The sequence below is a fragment of the Grampus griseus genome (assembly GCF_964374135.1).
Source record: "Grampus griseus genome assembly, chromosome: 5".
NCBI classification, from domain to species: domain Eukaryota; kingdom Metazoa; phylum Chordata; class Mammalia; order Artiodactyla; family Delphinidae; genus Grampus; species Grampus griseus.
Window position 1 is genome coordinate 51140510 of NC_138998.1, and position 23338 is coordinate 51163847.

Sequence of the window (23338 nt, forward strand, 5' to 3'; positions counted from 1 at the left end):
ACAGTGCCTATCTAATGCCTTGATTTTTTCCTTACCTTTTCCATTTAAAATAGGGACATCCGATCTTTTTATTTTCTCTAGTTCAACATTCTACAAATGGAAAAGATGGGGGAGAAAAGCGAGGATTTATACTCAATTATTTTCTCCAGTATTCCAATAAAAACACAAAGTATAGGATTTATTAAAAGGACATTTAAAAAATATAAAGCTAAAATGTTCATAGCTTGCTTATAAAAGTATCAGATTTGGATAGCAGAAGCAGATAATAAAATCCCTGATATATGCTTTTTGAAAATAACTGAGCAAATGATATTTTCTAAGTTTAGAAATTTAAAGAAATTTGGAAAAGACTTCAAAAGAAGCCATGATATGAGCCTTGAGAGATCTTTGGCCAGCACCAAGGGATTTTTCTTTCTCTTCGAGCAGCTCTGCAGAGGAATTTTATAATATAACCTGTTACTGTTTTCTTTCCAATATCTATCACGTTGAGTCTCAGATGATGATTTTTCATTTTTCTCTGGCAGAATTCAGTACTATTTTATGCATAATTTAGATTGTGTTATTACTCTGGCTTTAACGAAAAATAGGTTTTTTGCAATTCTTAGGTTCATTTTATTCTTGATGAGTTTATAGTTTTGATGAGTTTTATACATTTGTTCATTTAATATGACAATGAAACCTAGCACTGAAATCTGGAGAATGAAAAGAGAAATGGAGTTACTTTATAATTCTGTTTCTAACACTTTGTAAAATCATTTAATTATAAGATAGACTATGTTTAATTTTAAATTTTTACTTCAGAGGTGCACAAATGGTATGAAAACTGTATGGACTTTGAATCTTGGGTCCCACCAGGATTATGAGTTTCCTCATTGTGAAATGGGAACAATACTACCTTCACTGCAGGTCTGTTGAGAGGATTAGATGAGATAAATGTGACATACAGCGTTGTAAGAGTATCACAGCATTGTGTGACTATTAGTAAAGGTTAACTACTCCTTCTCCCTTACCATAATCACGGCTTATTTTTCTGTTAAAACAAACAAACAAACAAAAAAACCAAGTTCTATCTTCAATCTGAACAACAGCAGATGAAACATTTTTTTTCTTCTTAAGGAAACTGATAAAATTAAAAAAAAAAACTTGGTTTTAAAAAATAATGCATCAAGAACAAAATCCTGCTCCTATAACTTATGTAGGCATATAAATATTTAAACAAAAAGTGCAAAGTAACATGCATTTAGGTTCTTCGATCATGACTGATTAGTTGAAGCAGTCAAAAAATAAAAAATCAAAAATGAAAATACTGCTCTTTGCCAACAGGTTAATCAAAAGACAAAACCACTGAAGAATTAACTCAATAAAAATCATAAAAGAATTATAGTTTAGAATAACTGATGTATATTTTTTCAAGAGAAATACAGACTAAATTATTTTCTACATTTATTCTAATGCACACCTCCAATTTATCAGTGGTTAGGACAGTATTTTAAGCTAGTTAAGATAAAATATTGTCTGTCATTTAAATTGCTTTAAACCTGCTTCACTAGAACCCTACATGCCCTAGTAGGATGTCTTAGCATAACTAGATGTTTTCCGTCTTTTAATTACTATGACTAATTTTTACAGCTCAGTTACAAACCCTTGAAAATAATGAATATGGTGACACAATCTTAATTATAATGGTGCAAATAGCACCACTCTAATACAGTGTGAGGCTTACATTGAAAAGGAATTTCCCCGGAATTGAAGCTCCTCTGATTGCTTTCCACATCACGTTTTAAACAAACACTGTGGTGCTTTAGCCATTACTTGGTTGCCTAGGATACACAGTTAATGTAGCCCTAAGATGCTGCTACCAGTTAGGCTTTGAAGCCATGCCTGGAAGTGCTGCATATAGCTGCTTTTTAATAAATTAGAGAAATTTAACAGAGACACTTTGGGGGAGGTGCATTTTGATTAATGAAATAACCAACTATATTTTTTGAGTAGTTACATTGCTAATAGTTATTTTTATTTTAGTTTAGTGTAATTTTCTGTGAGACAGGCTAAAAGTGACTGTTTATAAAACAAATGCAAAATTGATTCAGTGACCTAATTCTCAGGCCATTCTCCAAGATTATAATTTTCTTTGTTACTGAAGTACTGAAAAAGGTAACTAGCTAATCAGATGGAGTCATCTCTATAAGCTTCTTCATTGGATAGTTTCTTTTATTGTTACATTTTTATTTAGTCTGTGTGACATACCACAGTTTATTTTTTTAAGATAGTGCAACGTTCATATATTATCATAAAAGTTTTATTACAATAAAAATAAACATTAGCAAGACAGTATTTGTAACCAAGTAACTAATGAGATGCTGAACCACAGAAATGTACATAAATTTCAACAGTTGGTGTATAGGTTACTATATCTTTCGGATTAACAAGTTACCTTTCAATTCCTGTAATAGTACATTTTTAATGTTTCACCAAAAGTTGGTTTGCGATTAAATGTAAGATGGAAATACAAAGCTAGTTTTAAATCTTAGCAAAATTTGGGGTTATCTGATTTTAAAAATCAGTAGTGGTCTTGCCTTATTCCTATGAAAAATTGAGTTGTTTTCGTGGCCGACTTGAATGCAAATCAAATTGGAATTGCTGTTGAGTGGGAAAATCCAGCACTGAGCCAGCAGGTGGTGCTTGAGTTATAAGTGCATTTAGGATAGAGTTTTGTTTGTTTGTTTGTTTGTTTGTTTTTAAATCTTGCACAGTCTTCAGGGATGGTTGCTCTTGTTTTTGTTTATTCTGTAGGAGTCCTTACATTTTAGAGGGGAAAATATTATTTAGGGATTCTGAAGTATCTCTGGAATTGAGAGGCTTAACTCTTTTCCTTTCTTTCTTTCCCTCCCTCCCTCCCTCTTTTCTCTAATCATTGTTTCCTGCTCCACAGTGGCTTTCAGCAGCTGTACTGTCAGGTAGGAAGGGTGAAATCTTTTCTCCAAAGTAGAGCACCTGGGTGGTAGGAGTGGTAATATATTGTTTCTACAGTCAGGTGCACAGGGAGAGATTCCGGCATGTAGTGTGCAAGTGCATCACTTTCTTATCTGGGAGGGATTCAAGGAGGTTCCTACCTTCATCTTGAAATCTTAGTATATGTTTATGGCTCCACTTTCCAAGTTCACTGTTCTGTGCCTGCTCTCTTTGCCTGTGGTTATTAGCATGAAGCATTCTTTATTGTGACTTCACTTTCTTAAATCCTCAAAACACATATGGTCTGAAAGGTAACAAAGTTATGTCTTTTCGCATTTGTTACAAGTAGGAAGGATGGTGTTTATGTACTAAATTCTCCAGAAAAGAGTTTACCATTTGGCCAAATTCAACAGGACATCAAAAATCATTGCTTTTCGGTAGATTGTGCATTTTTTATTGAAATATAGTTAATTTACAATGTTGTGTTAGTTTCAAGTGTACAGCAAAGTGATTCAGTTTCATATATATATATACATATATATAAACTAACATATATATGTTAGTTTCAAGTATACAGCAAAATGATTCTTATATATATAGTGCACTTTTAAGTTAGATGTACTAACACTAGTGAGTGACCATAGTACCTAAATAACAAAGGACATTATACTGCTGCATACCTAGTGTTTTTTCTTTCCATGAGCATATCCAGTATATTTTACTCTTACATTTTGATTATTAAATCTAAAAAAAGTGCCAAATAGTCCACTATTGCTACAGAAATAATCAGAGAGCAATTTATAATTGCATTAACTTTAGAGAATCCCTTTATTGGTTGTTTTTATTAAGTAATATTTTGTTTTGTAGTAAGGATAATTTTAAGGTCCTAGAGTTTATTTGGACCGTCAGGTTTCTGATGCTTTAGTTTGGGTGTTAACTAAGTTATATTCCTAAAGTAATAGGTGTGCTGTTTCTCCATTTATTATGAATTATATTAGATAATAATTAGACTATGTGGATAGTTGATTCATTTTAATATAAGCAATCTGAATAGATCACATTTTTCCTTTCATAAAACGTCCCCTTTCTCCTATTTTTTTTTTTTTTTTCTGTAGGAATTTTCCCTCCCAGAGTTAATTCTTCACCCAATTATTGTAATGGTTCCTTTCTAACTCTGATTTAAAGTGGTCAGACCAGTTGGTATCAGCAATGGCAGAGTAAAGCAAATAAAATAATGGGCCTTCCTTCTGTATGATTAACATGGCATCACACATCCTTTTCTTCAAAAATTTTTCTTTTCCCTCTTAGAATTAAACTTAATACACTATTTGTCAGTTATAAATCAGGCTATGAAAATGGGGGTCTGCTAGGTCTCTGATGAAGGGAATGAAATTCATTTTGCCTGTGTAAGCTCCATTGGTTTGTACGTTACATTAATGTTCCATTTTCCAGGTTTTTATTATTAGGAGTGGACATAGATGCAAAATGTATACATGGTTCATTCAGACTCCAACTGCTATTGAAAAACATAATAACCAAAATACAAAGTCCTAATGATCTTGGGTCCAGGGAGTGACTATTTTGTTTTTTATTCATGGGAGCTTATTTTCATATCCTTTCTCCCTTCAGATCTTGCACATAGAACCAGTGAAACAAATTTCTTCTTTCCCAGTTCATCCTTGGCTACTTGAATTTACTGTAGAGCTAGAGAAAAGGAATGTAAAATACTAATGAAACAATGTCAGCTCACAATCCCAGAGTGCCGCAAATCAAACTCAAAGGGTTAGGAAAAAGACCCCTCTTACGAATTTATGAGAAGGACTAAAATTTCTTACCAGTTCACAAATTATATTTAACTTTTCATTCTTTTTCTGCATATAAAGCTTGTTGTCAGCTGGCTGATTCTTTACACACCAGGCCAACTCTTCTGTCTCAAATCTGCCTAGAGATAAGTTTTGAGAGGAGCAGAGACCCTTGGGGATGAAATTTGGTTTTGCTAGTTTTGTTATTCCCTTTTCACAGGACACTGTATAATAATTTTCTGCTCTGGGGTCTTGAAATAACATTAAAGATTGACAATTCAGTTAGGCTTGTCACCTTCAGGTCTAAAGTTGACTCATATTGTACAGGGGAATTATGATATCCACATGACTTTTAAAAAATACGTTTTATATATAAATATTATTTTTCCAATTACAGGTGGCATTTCAAAATACTTTCCTGTGTTGTGGGTCATTCAAACACATTATAAAAATACGTATTTTATCTTTGTATACCCATACTCTCCCTTAGGGTGATTTTGGTCTTTGGAGGAGCTCTTAGAAATTTCTTTCTCAGGCAGACACCAAGCAGATGGGAGCACAGAAAAGTTGGAAGATTCCATGATTGGAAGATAGGCAAAGACTGAAGGAAGTAGATGCCCTAGGTTAGAGATAATTCCCAGGATTTAGGATTGTGGGAATGGGGTAAAAATGAACTCAGCTTGATTCATTTTTAGGCTTTATATTTACGACTTTGTACAATATATGAAAATGAGAACTCTTTCTACCTACCTTTGTTTTTGGCCTTCCTTCTTCCCCCCAGCCTTCTCAACTATGGAAGTGAAATTGCTCATTGATTTCTGTGGTTGAAGAAGGAGGAAATTTATCCTGTGCCCCACCCTCCTTCCCTGCAAAGCCCTGCAAATGTGATCACTGAGCTTAGAAAAAGCATGTAGGTTCATTATGTACATTTTGTATGTAATGTCTTGGCAAGCTTAATGTCCAAGGAACATAATTTATAGACAGGAATGCAGAACCAGTATCAAAGGAATGGAGAAGAAATGCAAACAGAGAAAGGGACCAGAACATAGTTATGAGATGTGATTAAGCCTTCTCCCTTTTGTTTCTATTTCTGAACAAAAATGTTTCCTTTGTCACTTCTCGTGGAGCTTTCTCCTATGTAGGAGGCAGGCTTGGGAGCTTGGGGAGGATTGCAGTGTGAGAGAGGAGTCATTAGAGTGACCGAAATGAGTTTTCACTTGAAAATCCATGTACCTATACAAGTTCCTTTTTCCTGTTCTGTGGGTGGTCTTTTCAGTTTCTTTATAGTATTCTTTGCAACACAAGTTTTTAATTTGGGTGAAATCCAGTCTATAAAGTTCGTCTTTTGCCATTTGTGCTTTTGGTGTCATATTTAAAAAGGCTTCACCTAATGCAAGATCACAAAGATTCACTCCTATATTTTTTTCTAAGAGTTTTATTGGCTTTGCTCTTTAGGTTTATGGTCCATTTGGGTTAATTTTGTGTGTGGTGTGAGGGAAGGTCCAACTTCATTCTTTTACATATGGATATCCAGTTGACCTAGTACCATGTGTTGAAAAACCTATTCTTTCCCCATTGAATCGACTTGGAATCCTTGTCAAAAATTAGTTACTGCAAATGTGAGGGTTTATTTCTAGACTCTTAATTCTATTCCATTGATCTATATTTCTATCCTTAATGCTAGTACCACACAATCTTCCTTGGTAGTAAATTTTCAAACTGGAAATTGTGACTCTTCTAACTTCGTTATTTTTTAAGATTATTTTGGCTTTTTGGGGTCCCTGAAACTTCCATTTAAATTTTAGAAACAGCTTGCCAATTTCTGCAAAACAGTCAGCTGAAATTTTGATAGGAATTGTGTTGAATCTATAGATAAACTTGGAAATTACTGCCATCTTAACGAACAGTAAGTATTTTGATAGATGAACATGAGATGTCTTCCTTTTATTTATGTTTTTAAAAATTTCTTTCAATAATGTTTTATAGTTTTCAGAGTATGTTTTACACTTTTTGTTAAATTTATTCCTAACTCTTTTAAAATTATTTTTATGCTTTAATAAAGAAATTGCTTTCTAAATTGATTTTCTGATTATTCATTGCTACTATATAAAATTAGAATTTATTTTTTATATTGATCTTGCACAACACAAAATTGCTGAACTCATAAGTTTTAATAGTTTTTGAGTGGATTCCTTAGGATTTTATATAACAAGATACATCGTCTGCAAATAGATTTTTTACTTCTTTTCTAAAATGGTGCCTTTTATTTCAAAATCAAAAACATCCAGTCCAATGTTAAATAGAAGTATCAATAAAAGACATGCTTGTCTTGTTTCTGATTTTATGGGAAAGCATTCAGTATTTCACCATTAAGATGGTAAAATTAGCTCTGGGTGTTTTGAGCATGTCCTATGTCAGGCTGAAGTCGTTCCTTTCTATTCCTAGTTTATTGAGTGTTTTTCTCATGAAGAGCTGTAGATTTTTTTCAAATGCTTTTTCTGTATATGTTGAAGTAATGGTGTGATTTTTGTCCTTTATTCTGTTGTTATGGTGTATTACATTAATTAAATGTAAAACCAAACTCAGATTCTTGGGATAAATCCTACTTGGTCATGGTAGATGATCTTTTTATATGTTCCTGGATATAATTTGCTAGTAGTTTGTTTAGGAGCATACTCACTTCTACAATGCAAAGCACTTGTAAAAGCAGGCTGAAAGACAGATACAAACAGACTATGCATCCACCCTTGCCCTGTTTTCATTCAACATGTTTGTCATCAGCAGCAAAAATGAGGAGATACAAATTTAAAGTATTTGGTATCTTAAATATACGTGTGCATTAGTGACATAGCTAAAGAAATACATAAGATACCAAAATCATGCCAATCCTAACCTCCAGTTTATAACCAGGAAAAACATTTTGAATCTGAATCTAGGTGTCCCAGAAAGAAAATGTCCCTGCCTCCATTTTGAGGTAAGGAGAAAAAAGTTGTAGATGTAGATCTATATATCATCTACCTATCTTATCTATTTATCTATATCTATCTACCTAATCTTCTTCTCACAAAAATTAAAATATATTTGCTGAGGAATGTCACTTTCTATGGGTTTAGCCTTTACTTGGTAAGCAATGGAAAAACACTGCCATCTTTTGATTAAGGATGTGCTATAATAGACGTGCAAAATCTGGTTAGATGAAAAGCACACGTATCTGTAAAGGTTTTAACCTGCACAAAAGGCTACCGACTAAAGGTCCACGCTCTGACAACCAACCTAGTAGATCTTCTGGAAAACAAAGGGAACCATTGTTAATCTTGTCAATGGAAGGGGTTTGCATATATTAATTCAGGTTTAATAGCAAGCTGAGCCATAGGGAGCTGCTATCATGATGATAAACGCCATTGGAGTCCTCCAGAAAAGGTACTTGTGATGTAAAAGACCTCAGGGAATGGTTTCTGGGGAATCCGTGATTAAACGTCACATCATGGCAAGGGCAGAGATAAAAAATGACTTGGAAAATGATAAAATACGAATGTCGGGTCAAAATATTTTATACCGTGTAGAAAAGGCTGGCTCTCTATCTAGTGGCTCTGGACTTCCCATCAAGCAGCTTCGGTGAATAAACTATTTGTAAACAAAACAAAGATAGTGAATACACTTCAGCATTGCTTGTCTTGATAATGTTGATAGAAATTCCTGGATTCTAAACGGGATTTCTTTCATTCTGGATTGATGTTCACAAGAAAATTGAACAGAATGATACAACAGTAATTTGTTTCCTAATAGATAGTTTAAAATATGTTAGGGATGAAATAGTTGTACTTGCTTTCCTCACTTTCCCTAATTTAGTTTGTTTATTTAAAAAAGGAAAAAAAAAAAAGAAACAAATAAACCTACTTTAGTTTTTGGTCGTATAGTCTGATAAGAGAGTATTGTGATTCAAAACCAGTTCATTCCTCCATGTGGATCCAACTCACTGTGTTAAACACATAAAATATGAAGGTAGGTAAATTTATACACAGTAGTACCCCTGGGGGCTGCCATAGAAGCCAAACAATTAAAATTGCTGGGCATCAACTGAACTAGTTAGTTGGAACGACATCAGTGATTTTGGAAAATACTGGTTTAATCCTACAGTAAGGGTAATTGAAAAATTCTGATCTTTAAAAAAGTGGATTCCCACTTTCATGACCTTCTTAGGTGAGTTTAACAGTGAAAGAATGGACCATCTTTTGCACAAGGTACAGAATGAATATGACTCTTTAGATAAAGTCAGATATAAAACCAATATAAAAGCAGTGTCCTGGCCATAGTTTCTCCCTAATCTCTCACCCAACCCCCTTTTCCCAAGAAATGCTGACTGGTAAGAGAAGAAAATGAGTTAAGACAAAAAAGAAAGAAAAATCTCAGGAATAGAAGTTAAACAAAATACAGTGAAGTTTAGGAAGTAGAGAATACAGAAAACAAAACTAATGACGACAGGCAACAACGTCTAAAGTGAAAATATGCTTGCTTTTTCTCATACCACAGGTCATAGGCAAGGAAGCATTCTTGGATAATGACAGATTTTGGAATTGAAGGAGAAACTGAAAGAATAAATTGTTCTCAAAAACTAAAATAGCTGTACATAGGTGGAAGAGGTAAGGGCTAAGGACCAGCACTGACAAAGAAGAACCAAATGAAAGTAGATGAGATGTGAAATCAAGAAGGAGTCAAATTATCTTCTGTGACACTTTCAAGGCCTATAGAAAAAGTTTTGACCTTATACAACACACACTGTATTATTAACATCCAAAAACCAGCTAGTAGATTTAGGAAAACTCTTAGCAAATAGATATGGAAATAGTTATGAGAATGACTAAATACAAAGAAATTTGACTTAGTCAATATTTTATAAACTAATAGAGTTTTATAAACTAATTAAGATAGTTATTAGTACATAAGTATTATATCTTAAATATCATAAGAATCAATGCAGTAATAATCCATTAACTTGCTGCTTGATTTTCATTAAGTGGCACCAACTGTATTTATGTGCCTAGCACAATATCTGGTACATAGCAGGCAATCAATAACTATTTCTTGAGTTAGTATATAAATACGTTTTATCCAGTGCCTTCATAGAGCAGATGATATTATTGGCCTTCACCCAATATTTCTTACATGCCCATTATGTTCCAGATAAAAGGGACACAGGACACACATGTTCTGAGGGGTTGATAAACTTTGAAATGGCATAAATGGGCTCATTGACATTTATTCTATTTACTGTGGTCTTTTATAACAGCTCTCGAACTCATGAAAACATAGTTATGTTACAGCTAAGAAAATCTAAGATACAAAGACTGGGAAAAGTAAGAAAGCTTCTATCCCTGAGAAAGTTGAGTATGTATCCATACACCTACCACATCCCTCTATTTCATGCTCCCTTCATGGAAGCTGGCATTCTTGCTCCCTCTAAGCCCTCTGGGGAGCAAGCAGAACTGGTCTCACTTCAGTTCTTACATAAACCAAGTCACAGAGATGTCTTAATTTATCCTGCAATGCTGTCCATCCTTTCTGTAATATGATTTGTTTCAACCATCTCTCTTCCTTCCAGAACCCCATTCCACTTCCCTTTCTCCAAGGATAACTATATTACCTCTCTTAGGGATGAACAGTATATCTATTTTCCCTTTAAAGGAGGCTGACACTTTTAGTGAAACTGAAGACTCAAGTAGTTATCAACAGGGACATTGAAGAAGAAGAGGGAGGAGATAAAAGAGCTGAGATTCTTTAAAATTATGACCAATTGTTACTGTACCAGGTAGTATATATAGAATTTTTCTATTTGTCTCAATTGATTAAATGTAGTTAATGCCATTTCCAAAATACTTTGTTTTCCTTAATAAAAGAAAGTGAGTGAAATATTTTCAAGCTCCTACTACATGCTATACATGACTACTACATTATGCATACATTTTATATACACTATCTTACTTAATCTTTACAATGATCTTTTAAAAAGGTAGCTACTGTATTCCCATTTTACAGATGAAGAAACAGTGTCAGAAAGATTGAGCTTTCGTTAAGGACTCATAACTAGGTATATTATAGAAATAGCTCTAGACTCTTATACTTTCTTTCATAAAACATTATTGCCCATATATGAAAATAAAGATTTAATTTTTTATATGACATATTGATGCAACAAATTCTGCCTGAGTTCAGGCATATATTTCTCCTTCACTTTTGATTTATGCTAGATACCTTTGCAAGAGGGCAAGTTGTGATTTTGTTCTCATGAAAGTGGCTCTGGTTTCCTTATTTTAGTTGAGGTTTTAGGAACCTGTTCCTATGGGTCATCCCTAATGTAGGAAAAGCAGAAGCATATTTAATGCTATTTTGGATAAATTATTTTTCTAGATTTGGGGGTGGATTGTTTGTATATTACCTGTAAAATTATTTGTACATGTTTGAATTTAGTATATTTCCCCCAAAACTTGTAGAGATTGCCTGGCTAGACCTATGTCTTAATAGCAGCAACTTTGCTACAGAAGATCATTACGGGGCTTAGCTTGTTTCCCTCAATATGCTTTGTCTACCAAAACTTGTATTATTATTGAGACCTTTCTGTAGATGGAAGTTTTCTGCTGTTGACCCTTAAAGACTCATAATAAACTCACACTTCAGCAATACATGGCAACAGTTGAGTTCTGCAGTCTAAATTTAATTTATCATTAATATTTGATAGCAGCTTTAATATTTAAAATCACACAAATATCTAACAAGGAGTGGTGACATGTATAGCATCTTGAGTAGCTTGTCCTGGAGTGTAGTCTAAATTATGTTCTCTGTGATAATGATTTCGTAGTGACTAAGTACTCATCAGCTCGAGGGACAAATACACCATTTACTCTACTGTGTTATATTTCCTTCTTTGAACAGCTGCTACTTAGTATTCTTATTACTTCATGTCAGGGCTTTGTACTATCAAATATATCATAGCAAATATCCATTTCTTTGCTTCCTTCACATAGAATTTGAGAAGAGAATCAGTTTTTTTCTTTAGAATTTCCTCTTCACTTTTTTCAGCTTTGAAACAGTATTGCCAACATTCTGTTTTCTGTGTCTTAGGGAAAAGTGTTTCATCCTTTGTGGGGCTACAGGGATGAAATAACAGAAGCAGCAAGCTGCTGGCCTCTCATTGGGCAGTTTGATGTGGAGGGGGGGGGAATTGTTCAAGAATGAACTCTGATTCACTAGGCAAGTTCTCTGTCTCTCCTTCAAGGTTAACTCCAGCCTCTGCAGTTTCTTTGACTACCTGCAGAATCCGATGTTCAGAGATAGACACTCATATTTCATTTGTCATATGTTTAATGTTTAATATAGTAAAACCTGTCAGAGGAGGCAGTTGTCAACTGTGTAAGATTTCTGAACACTGGAGCATCACCATTTTTTAAAAAATTTAAAATAAGCCAGTTAGGAATTCAGACAAATTTCTGTAACATAAAGAGGCAGCATGATATAGTAAGGAGTAGTGGAAAATGCATGGATTTGGGGCTACACTGATCAAGGTTTATGTCTGTGCTCCACATATTTTAGTTATGGAACCTAAGACCATTGACTTCATTCTCTGAGATTCAATGAAATGCAAATAATAGGACTCACCTTGAAAGGTTGACATGAGAAATATATATCATATCAGGATAATAGATACCACACAATATGTATACAAAAGTTTCTTTAATTTCTTCCTTCCGTTTCTTCCTCTTCCTTTAAACAGACATTTATTGAGCCCTCAGACACTATGCTTTGGTCTAAGGAGACAGTGATAAGCAAAAGCAGATGTACTATCTGCTCACAGGGGGTATATAACTGAATGGAGAGAACTACAACAAAAAAACAATCATACAAATAGAGGTACACTGTCATTGGAACAGGTACTACAGAAAGGAGGGACAGATGAGAGCATATTTCAGAAGAATTTGAGTCTGCCATGAAAGTCTGGGAAGACTTTTGTAAGGCAGTGACAGTTGATCTAAGGTCTAAAAGAGAATTAGGAGTTAACCAGGCATAGTAGGGGGTGAAAACCCATCATCATCATCATCATTATCATCATCACCACCACCATCATCATCATCATCATTATCATTATCCCTACCATCACCATTATAAAACACGAGCCTCTTTTAATGTTTTTCCAGAGAAGGAAACTCCATTCCAAATTTTGCAATTCATTAAATTGTGCTGTGTATCACATCGTTGTCTTTCCTTCTGGCTTTCTGTATGCACATCCCTGCCTTTGGTCACTTTTGGAGGCTGCTGATCAGCAGTGGTACTGAAGAGGCTGTTATTAATCTTTTGTTTTCTTTATTGCTTTGTTGGGGTGAGGCTGATAGATCTACTGTACATACCTTCCAACAATTAAAATCCTCTCTCTTCTTCAGCAGAATCCATCACTCACTCTTTGTCCACATCACCAACTCCAGATGTTCCTAGCATTGTTAACAGGCTACCTGTCTTTCCTAGCACTAAACTGAAACTGGGAAGTCCAGTTGGGTCAGTGGTGTGCATTCCTAATGGTCCATTCCTGACCCTGGTAGATGAGCCCTGTGTATGGGCAGGCCATGGCAAACATGCACAATGGCACTTGTATTTTTCATCTATTGTGAAATGTCTGTAGAATTAATGACTTGATAATTCAACTCTTACCATGTTTTCTGAGTTCAGAAATGGCTTGCTTGTGACTAATGTCCTTACTACAGTTTAAATGAAGAAAAAAGGGAAATGGGGGCAGATGATAGCTTTATAGTAACAGATATCATAATATAGTTATGTATGCAATTATTTACTCAAGATATGTAAATTACTTATCTTCTTTATCACCGGAAGATAAGTAATCCCCACGAAACACAGATCATGTCTTTTTGTTCAATATATCACATAAGGAAAGTGGAAGTTATTGAATATAATGGAGGAAATGGTATCAATATCTACCTAGTATGTGTGGAACAATTTTTGACACCTGGTGACAACTTCTGGGAAGAAAATGTAATGGTGGGATGGTTTTCGCTCAGAGTTATCCACCAATGTATGTGAGCAGAAGAGTTTTCATCTCTGTATAAACATTGCCTGTTTGCCTTCCCATATCTAAATGAGGGAGGGAGAATAAGAAAAGGATGGATGTGAGGAATTAGCCTCACAGTGACTGGCTGTATCTACATATTATCACAACATCCAGATATAATTTTTTTTAAAAAATCATCTTTCTCCATATGATCAACCATTAACGACTAAAAACTGCCTGAGCATGGCCTTATGTTTTTACTTTTCATCTGGAGAATGAAAAGTGTAGACATCTACCTGTCTAAAATGTGTAGACATCTACCTGTCTATAAATGTGGCCGTTATATCATAACCCTAAAAAGTGTATTTAAAACAACTGCAACACAGCATTGGAATATTGACATAAGGTCTGAGAAGTAATTCTGATGGTGGCTCCAAATTCTTCTCGATGCAGGTGTCAACAACTTTTTCTGTATGAATCTATCATGGCTAGATAAACTGCTATTATTTACTAATAACAATATTGTCCAACATTTGAATTACCTTTGAAAGTTTACCTAGTGTTTTTGTATATGTTTTCTCATTGAATCTTCACAATGATTCTCTGAAGGATGTAAAAATATTATCAGAATCTTATCTTGATTGAGGTGACAAAAACATTAAAGAAAGGAGTCAAATCCAGATTTTCAGATGCCAAGTCTTATTCTCTGAGCATAATCAATTTAAATCGTGTCCATTAAATATACAGCCAGATAAAAAATAGTTTCAGAAACTTAGTATATAAACTCTTAACATATTGTACATTCAGGTTCTTCTATTGCTAACATTGCCCCTTGTTAACAACAATATCTATCTCATTGAAAATACTATACTGGTAATAAAGTGTTACTTGGAAATAGTTTGGAAACACAGCTTGGAAATATTTAGTTTGTGTACACAATTTAATTTGCTGTAATTCTTTATATATATATATATATAGCAGTATATCTGTCAGCAGATATAATTAGCATTAGTATCTGTCAGTCTTTTGGAAATATCAATACTTTTAAAGTTACAGGTAAAAAGATACTCCAGTGATTTTCTATCTAGCTGATAAATTCTGTTTTGCCTCTAAAATTTAATTTGAAATAATTTTAGTAGCATTTAATGCTCATTTTTTAATTTAGTAAGTTGAAATCACTACCCTTAAAATTAATTTTACTTGGGTATATATGGATTACCTATTTCTAGCTTATTTTATGTGGGTGTTTAGGAATGGAGAGTTAGCTGAGACGTTCTCCTTCCCCATAGATGACCAGAAATGTGGCACTTTCACTATAACTATCTAAAAAGGCCTCTGTGGAACAAAGTGGAGAATAAATAAGTAAATAAATAGATAGATAGATAAATAAATACAGATGCATGCAAAGTAGAAGTGGCATTGGAAAACTGTCAGAATTTCAGCCTATTTACATACTTTCATATTTTTTTACAGGGGTTATAGCTCATAGTGCATTTCCATCAGCCTCTGAGAAAATGACATGGCCCCTGAGAAATGATGCACTTTGGACTCAAACCTGTCTCTGACCCCCATCTCCGCAGTCATCATGTGTAAACTTAAGGAGATTTTACCCCTTCTGTAAGATAGGAAGAATGATTGATCTCCTGGAGAAATGGAGGAGCTGAGACGATTATGTGCATATGCACAGGAGCACACACATGGCGTGGTGGTGACCAGCACAGTGTGGACCCATATCCAGTACTTAAAACATAGGAAAGTACATTCTCTTGTGTTCTGTTTAAAGTCAAGGAACAAACTAGCATTCTTATAACAGTATCAAATAGAAGAATCTCTTCTCAATATAAGATGTGAACTATACAATTAAAAGATATAAAAAATATTTATAATTCAATTCCTCATATAGGGGCTAATTTATCCATCATATCTCAAGTTACCTAGAAGTAGAGCCTGAGGTGGAAAATTCTTGTACAGGTGGTTATTGAGGGAGTGCTCATGCAAGAAATGGCATGAGAGAAGCAGGATAGGGTAGGAGATAAAGCTTATAAGTAAGGTGGTCTTAGTGAGAACTGAGCTTTAGCCTGATGGCTCCAGGAGTCCTGGAGCATTAATTACCCCACAGAGCTGGTCCCATCTTGCTGTATGGGGGTGTGGCCTTTTGTCCAACGTGTGCATGATGGGGGAAGGCATGCCAGGGGTGCGATATGTAATCTCCTGGGCAAGGTGGCTCCTGTGTGCCCAAAGACAACTCTCCAAAGAAAGGGGAAACTGTGACTGTTAGCGGCCACTGAGGAGAGTTCACTTGCCTGATAAAGGGTATGTGGGCAAGGCCACCACAGTGGTCACAGCAGTATCTCATTATATTACACTGTATCTCACATGCCAACCAAAGGAAGAGACACGTCGGGTAAAGTCTGGGAGAGTTCCAAATGAGAAACTTCCATCATTTTCACAGATGAGTTACCCTCCTGACATCGATATATGACAATACTCAAAGAGTATTGCCAACCAGGAAACTCACCTGAGCCTTTTGTGTCCAGCATTTTGTTGAGGCTTCATCACCTGGGCATTATTGATTTAATTATTGCCAGGAGAGTTAAATTCAATCAGCCACCTTCTCCTCCTTGGACATATGTAGAGATATGTGGCTCAAAACCATGTGGTTGATTTTTGTTTTTTTTTTAAGATTTGTCAACCCCCAATCCCAAATCACCTTGTTAACATAAACTATCAGGTATGGTCCGTGGGGCCCTCCATGAGTCATCCGGTTAGGAAAAATGATTAGGTAAGAGAGGAGGGACACGATAGGTACAGACACTCTCATCACTCAGGAAATTCCAAGAGTTTAAAAAGGAGCCCGGGCAAAACCCAGACCTCTCTGTAGGTGAGGCCAAATTCTTTCCTACACATAGGCAATAATTCTATTCTTTAAAATAGTTTGCATCTTCTTATGATAAATGCTTTGCTCATTGGTTTATTGGACCTGAATTCTCACATGGACTCCAAATTAAAGTCTATTACAAATTAGCCTAAGGCCTAGATCCTCTCTCTTAAATATTACTCTATGAGTGTGATCCAACCTACCTATACAATTCTCATAAAGAAATGATCAGAAGAAATTTTAAAGTTCCTGAAAGGAGAGGATTTTGGTAGCAATACAGTTGGAAGAATGGGAGATTTGTGTCTAAGTATCCTCTGAAAGCTACATTTGTAGATCAAGCCTGCAGTTTAAGACTGCTTATTTATTTGGAGAAGTTTTGATTGCTGCTGAGAGGCTAATTGATGAAATAAAATGGCTCCTTGGTGCTGCCTCTGGGTATAGAGAATCCAGGCTCTTTGTGGCCCTGTGATTGCAAACATGTGGAGTCATGATATGCATATAGTATGATTAAGTTGTGAAATTGAGTTCAAATGCATGCTTATATTTTGTTTGCATATATGTGGCATCTTCTGTGTGCTTGATGCCATCATATAGAGGTGAACAGAATACCTGGGTATCACTCAGGTGTACTCAGAGGTTCTGGTACATGGATTAAACCCCTCTGGCTGCATCCCCTATTTTGACACCTAATTGCATCTGTGGTCATCTTTTCCCGGTCATACTCTTAGGCACAGTTTCTTTACTTTTTTTTACCCTTTCTTTTATTCATCTATATTCTCTCTGTTTGACTTCTTTTTCTAGGAAACCAGAAATGCTATGACAGAGAAAGAAAAACCTTAGGTAGACTATATTTTATTTTATGCCTAATTTACTCTAGTTAATCAAAGACTGAAAAGTGAAGGTGAAAATATAAGGTGGAGAACACTATGATTGAATTAAATACACAGCTTGTCTTCAAAACATGTTTCACTTGTCCTTTTTCTTTTTTAATTTAAGCATATTTTTGCTATAATTTAGAAAGCAAACTTGGAATAAAGTCACAGGAAAAAATAAGACGATGATTTATGGCCTGTGAGATTTACAAAGTCATTTTTTCGTATGATCACGTAGTTTAGTCAAAAGGCTATTGAACAGGCCCTGAATGGATCAATTTGTCTTTCCTAGCCCTCAGTTTCCTCTTCTGTAAAATGAGATTGTCCTAGCTGAATGGTCTCTAAGGATCCCTTCTAATTGTAATATTATACATTTTACATTGGGTTACATGACTTGAGAATTTGGCATGTTAGTGACAAATTCAATTAATGTAGACAAATAACTTGATGTCAGTAAACCAAAGCATAACTAATGATTTCATTAACCAGAAAGACCTTTTGTCCAAAATAAACGCTCAACTTTCTAGTTTGAAACAACACCAGTGATCCTTATTCCACATGTAAGACATCATTTCCTAACTAGTACTTCTACTGTGAAAATTAACTGTGAAGGTAATGTGTTTATTCAAAATGTTTCTCTTCTGGCAAAAGGTGATTATAACCCATTAAACATTGCTGTCACTGGGCTGTGATGACCAATACATACTAACTAAGAACAGAATGAAGTGTTTCTCCATCACCTGGTTTTCTGAGAATAACTCCCTGTGTAACAGAGTAAAATTTTTATATTACAATAAAATCTTCATAAACTACATTAAGTTATCTGGACAGTGGGAATGTTCCACTGGTAAATTTTGTATACTTTTTGTTTATTCGTGCTCAGTTGAAGATAACAGTGCCTGAAGTAGGTAAACTTAATGAAGTTTGTTTCCAGTCTTCTCCCCTGTGCTTTTCCTCTGCTCTGGTCAGAAATTTGTCCAACTGGAACTGTGGAGACCTAGACTGAGTTGATTCTGTCATCCCATCAGAGGCTTCTTCCAGAATGTGGATACTGCCCTGCCCTGATTTACGCTATACCAAAGCAATCTTTCTTACGCCCTGCCCTTCTTCTCTTTCCACCCCTTGTAACTCTGCTCATTATTTTGGACTTTCTGCTGAAGCCTATTTCATGTTGTCCAGGCTTTGGGACTTTATTTTGCTCCATATTTAATGAAATTTTATTATCACAACAACCCTTTTCTCATGTCTTATACCATAACCTTATGCTTCCTGTATTTGTTTTAAACTTGGGTAATGAAGTTTCTGGTAACAGTGTGTCACTGAATTGCATCACCTCTGCAAATTGGAGGTTACTGAACTAAGATAGAAAACTCATTTCCTTGGCATAGTCAGGGTATTATATTTTGTACTTAACAAAACTTAACAAAATATTAGCTTACAGACTGAATGGAATTTGCCAGTTTTCTAAGAATTAGAACGCGGTACAGTACAAGTAGTTGTGGATCTGTACCAAAATAATTTTATATCTGTTGAGAATTCAGAATGCACTTCTGTGCCTCAGAGGAATCATTATGCACACTAATTACTATTGTACACTGCTGAAATAGCAGTTAGTAGAAGTTTCTTTTGATAGAAAGGCAGATAAATCAAGTTCCCTGTAGTTTAATTCTTTAGATGGTACATAATCTCTTTATGCAAATGCAGGTGTCCTGCAGTTTACATTGAGGTCTAAACTCCAACAGAGTTGTGTGGAAGAAAACTCAAAGGCAAAAAAGTTCTTTGTAATGTACTTGACCCTGGGATCATCAGAACATTTCAGCACAACTCAACTGCCTGAAGAAAGAACAGTGCTGTAGAGGAAGAACTTTAACTATGGTGGATGGTGCAAAAATCACATTAAGTGTAATAGCTCCAGAGAACGTGTTTCAAAAAACAGTTGGAAGGCCAAGTGTTCAACCATGTGACAGATATGTCCCTTGAAACTGAATTCTGGTTACAAACTATAGAAGTATAGCTTTGAATTTTAAAATATGATTTTAGTGTAACCAAAGTAGGGGAATATCTATAATTGGACTATACTAGTTATAATTATGTTTTGTGCAAAGACAGACCATTTGCTTTTTTGGAAAACAACAACAACAAAACCGACATGATCCAATTTCAAATGACTTAAATATTCTGCATTTCCATTCATTGCTTGCCACAGAGGATCATAGAAGCATATAATATGTTTGTCAGTTATTTAATATATATAATAAAGACATCATGGTCATAATGAAACCACACAACTCAGATTGGGACTTGAACCCACTGTCTTTTAATTGAGATCACACACATGGTCTCAGAACTTGGTGAAGCTCAGGTTCTTGATGTCTTATCTCAGAAAGAATTTAGTGAGAGACAAAGTGATAGGTAAGAAGTGGATTTATTTAGAAAGATACACATTCCACAGACAGAATGTCGTCTGTCTCAAAAGGCAAGAATGGCCCTGGAAGAAACACACACCACAGAGTGTGGGCCATCTCAGAAGGCAAGAGGCCTTCTGGGCTCTTTTATGGGCTGGGTAATTTCATAAGCTGATGAGTGGGAGGATTATTCCAACTATTTCAGGGAATGGGTGGGGATTTCCAGGAATTGGGCCACTGCCCACTTTTTGATCTTTTATGGTCAGCCTCGGAACTGTCATGGTGCTGGTGGGTGTGTCATTTAGCTTATGCTGATGTATTACAATGAGCATATAATGAGGCTCAAGGTCCACTGGAAGTCAAACCTTCTGCCATCTTGCACCTAGTTGGTTCTAACCAGTTTATGTCATATCCTCACCTCAAGGGCTATGTTATTCTTTTAAAGGTTTGGCCCTGCCCCCTTCCCTCCTGTTCCAATAACTTGTGGATTTAATCTAACACTTATTTATCAGTTTTCTAGTTCTTAATGAAGTAGTTTTAATTCCGTCCATTTTATTTGCTGTATGTTTTTGTAAAAGGAAACACATGTAAGCACAACTATCACATCTTCCTAAATGCAGACGTGTTGCATCCATTTGTCCAATTCATTCAAACAGGCCTTAACTAAGTTACCTCTGTGAGTGAGAGTCTACTGTGCTAAGAATCAGACACTGATAAGACAGAGTCTTCCGCCAAGGCATCAAGAGTCTAGATAAACAAGTCAACGATTTTGTCGTATACAGGAAGGAAAAGATTATCCATAAAAGAGAACAACAGAAATAAAGTCATGGAAGTGTGAAAGCTTAAGAGAATTTGGGAATAAAACATAATAATTGTTAGTAAGCCCTGTTCTAGGTACTATGCTAGGAACTTTATTATCTAATGTTATAATATAATAATCTATTTTATTCTCTAATATTATAATATTAGTGTTATCTATTATGAGTCCCATAACTATCCTTCAAGTTAAGTTTACTTTCCCAATTTTACAGATAAGAAGCTGAGGGTTAAATAACTTGAGCAAATTGTCAAATCTAGTAAATCATGGAGCTGTGACTTGAATCTGGTTCTGACTCCATTTCCTGTGATTTTAAAACTCTGAGTCTTAGACTGAGTGGTTTGTCACAGCTGGAGAAAAGAATTCTGGGAAAAGTGGCTGAAACACAGTCTCTTTACCAGGCAGGTGAAGATCTTATGGACCCTGTGCACTGCATTTGTATTTTTCTGGTCTTCAAAATTTCATTCATGAATGTGAGTTATTTCCAGGATTATGGTGATAACAAATATCCCTCCTGCCAGACTTCTGAGTGGCAAATAACATATATTTTCTGGTTTCTGAAAAATGCAGATTTGCATTCTTGACCTGACTTTTTTTAACTTGGAAAACGTACGCAGTTTTTGCTGTGAAGACTGTTGACCTCTTGAACTCTTTTCTTTCCTTCTTGCCCTCAGCCCTATGTCAACCACTCACTCCCACAGACACACCCTGTATCTTCCATCAGAAGCAGAAATTCCTCCATGAGCTTGCTTTCAAGTATTCCTCTCTCCAATCACCAACTACTCTTTTCCAAGCTTACCCTTGATGCCCCAAAATCTTAAAATTCTTCAGTCCTACTCAGTAATGCATCTGTTGATTCAACCAACTCTTCCTTGTTTCTCATCCCATTGATATCTTCTTCCCCAGGTTTAAGAAGCTCACAGTCCATCTTTGTTATCTCTTACCTACAACTATATTTAATTCCCTGCCCCTCTCTTCCTAGACCCTGATTGTCTGCTTCTTCACTCATTCTGCTAAATATGATAGGAAAGGCCACAACCACGTTGAGTGGCTGGCCACTCTAAATATACTGCCAACTTCAAGTGGTTCTCAGGCTGCCCAGTAATTATATTATAGTTTCCTTGTTTATTTTCCTTCCTTCTGTCGTTGACCTCTCCTGAATAACTCTTTCTGAGTTATTGTTTTCTCAGGATATATGCCCAGTAGTGGGATTACTGGGTCATATTGTAGTTCTACTTTTAGTTTTTAAAGGAACAACCATACTGTTCTCCATAGTGGCTGTATCAATTTACATTCCCACCAGCAGTGCAAGAGGGTTCCCTTTTCTCCACACCCTCTCTAGCATTTATTGTTTGTAGATTTTTTGATGATGGCCATTCTGACTGGTGTGAGGTGATACCTCGTTGTAGTTTTTGGTTTGCATTTCTCTAATGATTAGTGATTTTGAACATCCTTTCATGTGTTTGTTTCACATGTCTGTATGTCTTCTTTGGGGAAATGTCTGTTTAGGTCTTCTGCCCATTTTTGAATTGGGTTGTTTGTTTTTCTGCTATTGAGCTGCATGTGCTGCTTGTAAATTTTGAAGATTTTTCCTTTGTCAGTTGTTTCACTTGCAAATATTTTCTCCCATTCTGAGGGTTGTCTTTTCCTCTTGTTTATGTTTTCCTTTGCTGTGCAGAAACTGTTAAGTTTAATTAGATCCCATTTGTTTATTTTTGTTTTTATTTCCATTTTTCTAGGAGGTGGGTCAAAAAGGATCTTGCTGTGATATATGTCATAGAGTGTTCTGCCTATGTTTTCCTCTAAGAGTTTGATAGTGTCTGGCCTTAAATTTAGGTCTTTAATCCATTTTGAGTTTATTTTTGTGTATGGTGTTAGGGAATGTTCTAAATTCATTCTTTTACATGTAGCTGTCCAGTTTTCCCAGCACCACTTAGTGAAGAGACTGTCTTTTCTCCATTGTATATTCTTGCCTCCTTTATCAAAGATAAGGTGACCATATGTCGGTGTCTTATAATTTTCTGCATACAGGTCTTTTGTCTCCTTAGGTAGGTTGATTCCTAGGTATTTTATTCTTTTTGTTGCAATGGTAAATGGGAGTATTTCCTTAATTTCTCTTTCAGATTTTTCATCATTAGTGTATAGGAATGCAAGAGATTTCTGTGCATTAATTTTGTATCCTGCTACTTTACCAAATGCATTGATTAGCTCTAGTAGTTTTCTGGTAGCATCTTTAGGATTCTCTATGTATAGTATCATGTCACCTGCAAACAGTGACAGCTTTACTTCTTCTTTTCAAGTTTGGATTCCTTTTACTTCTTTTTTTTCTCTGATTGCTGTGGCTAAAACTTCCAAAACTATGTTGAATAATATTGGTGAGAGTGGACAACCATGTCTTGTTCCTTATCTTAGAGGAAACGGTTTAAGTTTTTCACCATTGAGAACGATGCTGGCTGTGGGTTTGTCATATATGGCTTTTATTATGTTAAGGTAAGTTCCCTCTATGCCTACTTTCTGGAGGATTTTTATCATAAATGGGTGTTGATTTTGTTGAAAACTTTTT

General features: G+C 35.3%; 1 protein-coding gene across 4 annotated transcripts in view; it reads left to right on the plus strand.

Annotated features, from left to right (window-relative positions):
* The window catches only part of NLGN1 (neuroligin 1), a gene marked incomplete at both ends in the record, with an annotated part of 708360 nt that overhangs the window by 123219 nt on the left and 561803 nt on the right, over positions 1–23338 (plus strand). The gene's annotated exons all lie outside the window — the stretch shown is intronic.